Source organism: Cupressus sempervirens, chromosome 3 (assembly GCF_028749045.1).
Source record: "Cupressus sempervirens isolate cs-2001-9-10 chromosome 3, ASM2874904v1, whole genome shotgun sequence".
NCBI classification, from domain to species: domain Eukaryota; kingdom Viridiplantae; phylum Streptophyta; class Pinopsida; order Cupressales; family Cupressaceae; genus Cupressus; species Cupressus sempervirens.
Genome location: NC_143120.1, coordinates 988,334,877 through 988,342,278, shown reverse-complemented (window position 1 = coordinate 988,342,278; position 7,402 = coordinate 988,334,877).

Below are 7,402 nucleotides of genomic sequence, written 5' to 3'. Positions count from 1 at the left end.
TCTTCAATTTTCATACTCAACGAACTTGAATATAAACAATAAAGAAACGATTCATTTCTTATGCCCATCCTCTCGTGAAGATCCAATACTACAAGAAGCAATATATAGAAGTATGAGGCTGCAGAGGAGGCAATATCAAAGGGATGACTAATAATGAGATATTTAACCAAAAAAGTACTAGCTTAGATTTAGGTAACGATATATGACTGCTACATTTGCATGGCTCTTCTTGTATGGAACCTCTACAAATAAAGATTTTTGAGAAATTCATTATTTTGGTGAAATATCATTGTATTGTTTCTAGCATTTTGCATCATTTACAAATTAATTAATAAAGATTATAACTATTTCATTTCCATTGTTCTGCATCATTTACAAAGTTATTAGTAAAGATTAAAAATGTTTTGTAATTATGGTATGAATTATAACCCACAAAATAAACCACATCCTAAAATATACCAACAAAATGGTCTCAATCAATGTAGTAAGAGCCATCAGCACACAAAAACCATTCTAAAATGTTCATCCATAGTTCAGTAAACAACAATGCAAAAACCAAAACATTAATTCTACAAATATGTTGTTGGAAAGGATGTTTGTAATGCAATAAAGGAGATCTTTGGAGTTAGAAGAATGCTTAAGGAGATTAATTCCACCTTCTTATGCTTGATTCCCAAAAAGATGAGAGTGGATGCCCCAGAGCACTTTAGACCCATTAGCCTTTGTAACTCAATATATAAACTTATGTCTAAAGTTTTGACCTTGTGCATCCTGAAGATTCTTCTGAATCTAATATCTGAGCAACAAAATGGATTCGTACCGAGAAGGCAAATCTTGAACTCTATCATAGTGGTGCATGAAAACATTCATTTTATGGATTCCTCCAATACCCAATGTTTTATGATGAAAGTGGATATTGTGAAAGCTTGTGATAAAGTGGAATGGAGCTTCCTCTTTAAAGTTATGAAGGCTTTTGGATTTGATGATAGATGCTTACAATTGATTTCTCAACTGATTACAATGGTCTATGTGGTTGTTTTGGTTAATGGAGCTTCCTTCAACTTTTTTAAACCCTCTAGAGGGCTGAGGCAAGGGTATCCCATTTCTTTGATTCAGTTTACTATTATGGTTGAATGTCTGGGAAGGTATTTCAAAGCTCTTGTGGAGACTAGGGATATTCATGGTATAAATCCTTCCTCCCAACTTTTATCCTATTACTATGAACAGTTTGTTGATGATAATATTTTTTTGGCATGGCTTATGTTAAGGAGGGTAGAAGCTTTAAAAGGGCCCTTAACCTGTATTCTGATGCTTCAAGGCAATTGGTTAACTGGGGGGAAAGTTCTATAATTTTCCTTAATACTCCTATCCCAAGGCAAAGGAAGATTGCTAATATTTTGTGATGTTCTATTGGTGACTTGTTGGGAACCTATTTTGGGCTTCCATTGGGTCAAAAACCTACAGATTCCTTTTGGGAGAAATTGGTTGAGAATTTTAATAAGAAACTAGTAGGTTGGAAAGGAAATAGGCTCAGTCAACTTGGTAAAGTAACTCTTCTCAAGTCATCTCTTCAAAGCCTTCCTACCTATGCCCTTAGCCTCTTTGAAATTCTAGGCAAATATGTTAAGGCAATTGAAAAGATCCAAAATAACTTTTTATGGACAAGTACTGAAGAAAGGAAAAGACTTCCATTATTTTCTTGCAATAAATCTGCAAGCTTAAACATGAAGGGGGTCTTGGTATTAGGAACATAAAAAGTATGAATAAAGCTCTTCTAGCGAAGCAAGGATGGAGAGTTTATCAATAAGATAAAGAATGGAGTACTATTTGGAAGCACAAATATCTTTATAATGCTCCCTCTCTTTTCTAGTTCCTGAATTATCTAGGGATCAATAACTCTTCTACCATCTGGAGTGCTATTCAAGGGGCCAACGATATTCTTTAAAAAGGGTGCAAATGGAAGATGGGTGATGGCAGAAAGGTGAGGTTATGGGTGGATAACTAGATTATGGATCATTCTTTACTTCATATTTATCATGATTCCTTCACTATTGAAAGATGCAAGTAGATCTATGGGTGTTATGTTTCTAGTTACTAAAGGAATGATGGTTGGGTGAATCTTGTGGAGAACAATCCTAACCTTATTTCCATCCATATCTTTTTGAATTCATTTTGCCTCAACTTGGACTAGGAGGATACATTGGTGTGGGGAATAGATCCAAGTGGGAATTATAAGTGCCCTCTGTTTTCAAGACTGATATTAATGATAATCAATCTCCTTGGTCAAAAGCTTGGATGAAGGGCCTTGTTCCTAAGATTGAAATATTCTTTTGGATTGCTCTTCAAAATAAAATGCTAACTATAGACAATCTTCATAAAAAGGGGGACTTTGAATAGTAAATAGATGTATATTGTGTAAGAAGGTGAATGAAGATAGTAATCACCTCTTCATCCATTGCAATTTTAGTCACAATGTTTGGAATATCCTTCTTCAATACCGGGATCTTCAATGGGTCCAACCCAAGAACCTCATGGAGTGATTTCAAAGTTGGAGATGCCCTATTAGTTGTCCTAAAGTTTGAAGCCTTTGGAACTTTTCTCTTCCTCGCCTGTTTTGGGGGCTTTGGAAAGAAAGAAATAATATGACTTTTAGAGATAAAGAATGTCCTGCTTAGCTGGTAGGCCACAAAATCCTAAGGGTTGTAAAAGAAAACTTCTTAAATCAAAATAATATTAAAGGTGATTTTGATATAACTTACCCTACGAGAAGCAAAGAGATCAAGGATAAAAATAGCAGAGAGAGAGTTATATGGAAATCTCCTCCTATTGGGTGGCTGAAAGCTAATTTTGATGGATTTGCCAAAGGAAACCTAGGGAGAGTTGGGTGTGCTGGAGTTCTCAGAAATCATAATAGTAGGGTGTTGGATGATGTGGTCATTCCTATTGGATCCTCTACTAGTCACAGGGCGGAAGTGTCAGCGGCTTTGTTTATTATCTGTAGGGCTATGGAAATTGGTTACTAGAATTTATGGTTGGAAGGGGATTCTTTGAATATTGTCAACATGCTAAATACTAACTATTCCATAACGTGGAATATTGAAATGATTATTGGGGAAATTAAAAGCCTCCTTAATAATTTTGAAAAAGTTTTCATAACCCATATTTTTTGTGAAGGTAATAGGGTTGCTAACTAGATTGCCAACAAAGCGGAGTGTACCAGCAAGTCATTATCATGGGCTAATGACCTAAGCAATGAAGCTGATTTAGAGGTGCTCATTTAGTTTGATGTGACAAACGCAGTGGAAGAAAAGCTTAATTAATATATTTTTTAAATACAAAGGCAATTGTTACTTTAATGATAATGGTAATTGTTTAACTAGGAGGTACCTCTTCATTATTACCCTCTTAATCTGGCACGTGTTGTGGGCAATTTTAGAAATAAAGTTGAAAGTCTAGAAGTCTTTTTCTTGCAAAAACTTTCCTCTTCATAAAAGTTTGTTTATTAGCATGGGTTGCAATATGGGTGGTGAGCCAAGGAAGCAAGATCCTGCCAATTGCAAGCACTTGAAGGAGAAAACGATGCTTTGGAATGTTCTTCTCAAAGAAGGTAACTGAGAAATTGCATGGTTATAAACCCCATATTGTTGAAGTTTTTTTTAAAAATGGGCTAGGGAGGAAGGGACTTTGCATGGGGTTTTCGTGTCTATTACTGAAGATTTTATAGCTTTAATTACCAGGCTCCCTATTGGGGGAATAAAAATTAAAAAAGGAACCAAAATCTCAAATGCTTCCCTAAAGAAATTTTTGAAGAACCCTGAAGAAGAAAGAAAACTAGTTAAGGAGGGGATTTCTTTGATCTTGACCAGATTAAGCTTCTATGGCAAGATGTGTTGTCCTGCATCCATGATTATTTTATTCTTGATGGGAGGTCTAAAAGAGTGCATAATTTCCATTTTGTTTTCTTAAACCATTTTAGGTACAAGGATAGGATTTCTTTCCCTTTCTACCTAAAATTCTCCTTGTTAAATAGCTTCAGTGCTCATAGGAAAAAAAGTTCCAAGCCCATTCTCCACAAAAGGCTCATCCTGTTAATTGAGGAATATTATAGAGAGAATGTTGTGAAGTTCTCTCCCTCAACTAGAAAGAGAAAGAAGATAACTGGGAAGGAAACACTAGATAAGTCTAGTGCAAAAAAGGAAAAACCCATAATGTCAAAATTGAGGAGATCAAGAAAATGGACACTGAGTCAAATGTTGACTTGACAAGTGAGAAGGAACATGCCAAGAAAAATAAAAATATAAAGACTAAAGGTGAAGATAAAATCAAGGGCAAACCAGAGGTCAAACCTGAAGAAATGTCAGAAGATGACAAGGGTACATCAGAAGCGGAGAATGGTGGAGAAGAGAAGGGAGAAATAGAGAGTGGATATTACAACTCAAACAATGAAGGGTATTCAAGCAGTCGGGATGAATCCTCGATTAAGTCTAGGAGTACTCAAAGGATTCCATAAAAAGGATATGAGTATCCTCTGCAAACTAGACCGGGAGACGTTCATTGAAGTATTTGACCTAGGAGGACCAATGATGAGGCCAATTGAACAAGAAAAAAAATTGGATGAAACCTTCAAAAATTAGAAGACCTTCTTCATTGGAAGAGTCATGAAAAGACATATTCCCAAGTACAAAAAGGAAAAGGGTGAGTTGCCAAAGAATGTAGGGAAGTTTATGCCACTAGAGTTTTTCTGTAAATAGTTCCAGTTTACTGTATTTGGGGTAGACAAGGTAATTAGATTAGATGGCACCATGAATGCCCCTAGATACATCTATATCATGGCTTTGGATATCCAAGGTTCAAACCACAATGTTGGATATAATTTTTTGACCCACAAAATTAATGTGATGCATAACAAAATTGTGGCTGCCCAAAAAGGAGACATGGGGAACTTCAAGTTCTACCATTATTCACTACTGATGGACATTATTTTGTATAAGAATATAGGGCACATCAATCCGAACTTCATTGAAGCCACAAAGGAGAATGGAGAGAACTTACCTGTGTAGCTATGGACTTGACTATGGTAGAGGTTTTACCCTTATTCCAATGTCATTTATTTTTATAATGATTTTTTTTTTCCTGTTACAAATATGTTAGTAGATATAACTGAGAGGGTATCGAGGGGAGTAAAAATGTTGATAAGACCTTCTGCTTTCCCAAATGGGGATAGAAGACTAAGCCATGATTGGGCTAGTCTTTTTGTTTTTGATAATTTTTCAATAATAAGGGTCTATGGATGTCCCCAGCCCCCTCATTGTTGCCTAGTTATATACTAGATGGATTAAGCCAATTAGAGTTTGTTTTTTGGCAATTAATCATGATGAATAAGGAATACCTAGGCCCAACAATAAAGAAAGGTTCTTTTGTGGCTAGGAATACAAAAATTAGGGATTTTGTAATAGGAAAAGATGCAACAAAGAAAATAGATGCATACATCAGTGAATTTATGTTGCCATCAGCCCCTGTTAGAACCTATGACCCAGATGATTTGGTGAGGCATGACCTCGAGAAAATGAGGAAGTATACTCTCCCTAACATCAAACCTAATCAAGAGGAGGATATTATTATGAACTGTCTAGAGATAGAAGTTTGTAGAAGTAGAATCCTTAGATGAAGGGAAATAATGAGGATAGAAGAAGCCATGAAATGAACAGATCCATCTTTTAAAGGTTTCTACCATGAAGCAAGATATTTGGATAGGTACAATAAGTGCCTAGATAATTTTGATGAGATAATATCTCAAGTGCCTGCTGAAATAAGGGATAGAGAAGTGCCCTAATCCCCTCATCATGAGGATGTAACTGAAATTGAAGTGGAAGATGATCAGGCAAAAAGCTCCTTATGAGCTCAAGAGATAAAGAAGAAGAAACTGATAGAGATTCCTCACAAGTTTAGAGGAAAGGCTTTACATATATTTCCTAGATTATTACAATACTTTGATAGTATCGGACATAACTTTTTGGTGAAACAAGATGGGGAATATGAATGAATCCTTAATAAAACTGAGTTGCAAATACAAATGTTGGATGAAAGAATAATCTAGGCTTAGGAATTTATGAAGGATGATGACTTCATAAATTCAGAAGAACTTAAATTATTTTTGTGTAGGGTCAAACAAAATGAGCTTAAACTATAGATGCAACCATGAGACTCCCTTGAGAAGACTGTTGAGTTGGTGCAAAGGTTGCAAGAATATAACCCAAACAATGAAACCCTAACTATTGATGAAGCTAGAGAGCTAGTACAAAGAAGTAGAATGCTTCTCTTTCCTGGTTGGGAGCTTAGCTCATCATTCATGCTTGACCAAATCAGAAAGTAGGATATATCAGTCTCCTTTGAACAAACAAATATTGCTAGTGAGCTATAGGGGTCAAGATTCAATATAGACAACAGGACAATGGCAGTGTAGAGCATGGCTCCAGCGACTGACAAACCAACTCTTATGGAGATAAGAGATTCCCCCCAAGGAAATGTCATATTCTAGAATGTTACCACTATTTCTAGTGACCAGATACATTATCTGGTGAACACAACATCATTGATGCGAAAGAGCAAAATGGATATGCTTGAAGAGAAGTTGTACCAAACATACTGTAGACACCTAAAAATTCTTTAGAAAATAAAATATTTTTATTTTCTGAAAAAAGTCTTTGATGACATCATCATTTATTAATTAATTATTTATTTAATTAATTTATTTATTTTTATGCCATTAAATCTCTTTATCTTAATTAAAAATATTTAATTAAGGAATCCCTCTCAATAATGTTTAAATCTTATTTAAACATTATTTCCTTATTTATTAATTATTTAATTAATAAATTGACTAAAAATTCCAAAATAAATAATTTATTTATTTTTTGCCCAAAACTTAGCCAATTTCCTTAAGACCACTAACCTCTTCCAAAATCTTCTAATCCTTCTTTAATTTCGATTAAAGGCTAATCTCATCATTTCCTACCCCTAATCCCAACTCAAAATATTTAATTAAGATTAAATATTAATCCTCATATTTATTAAAAATGTTTTAATGAATATCTCCTCAACCCAAACCTTTAAGATAAATAAACTTTATTTATCCTCATCATAGGAAGTTCTAGACTCTTCTAGAAGGTCTTCATCCTCATCCTAAGCCTATCTCTAATCCTCCATTTAGCCTAATCCACCCCATCCACCCATACTAACCAAGCTTAGCCACTAACTCACCCATCCTCATTAAATGCCATCCACTTGCCCATCTTTAACATCCCTAATCTAATCTTAAACCATCTCTAATCCTACCCTTAATCATTTGCACAATCTTAAACAAGCTTAAGACTTTTCTAAGCCAAGCCAAAGTCTTCCCTCA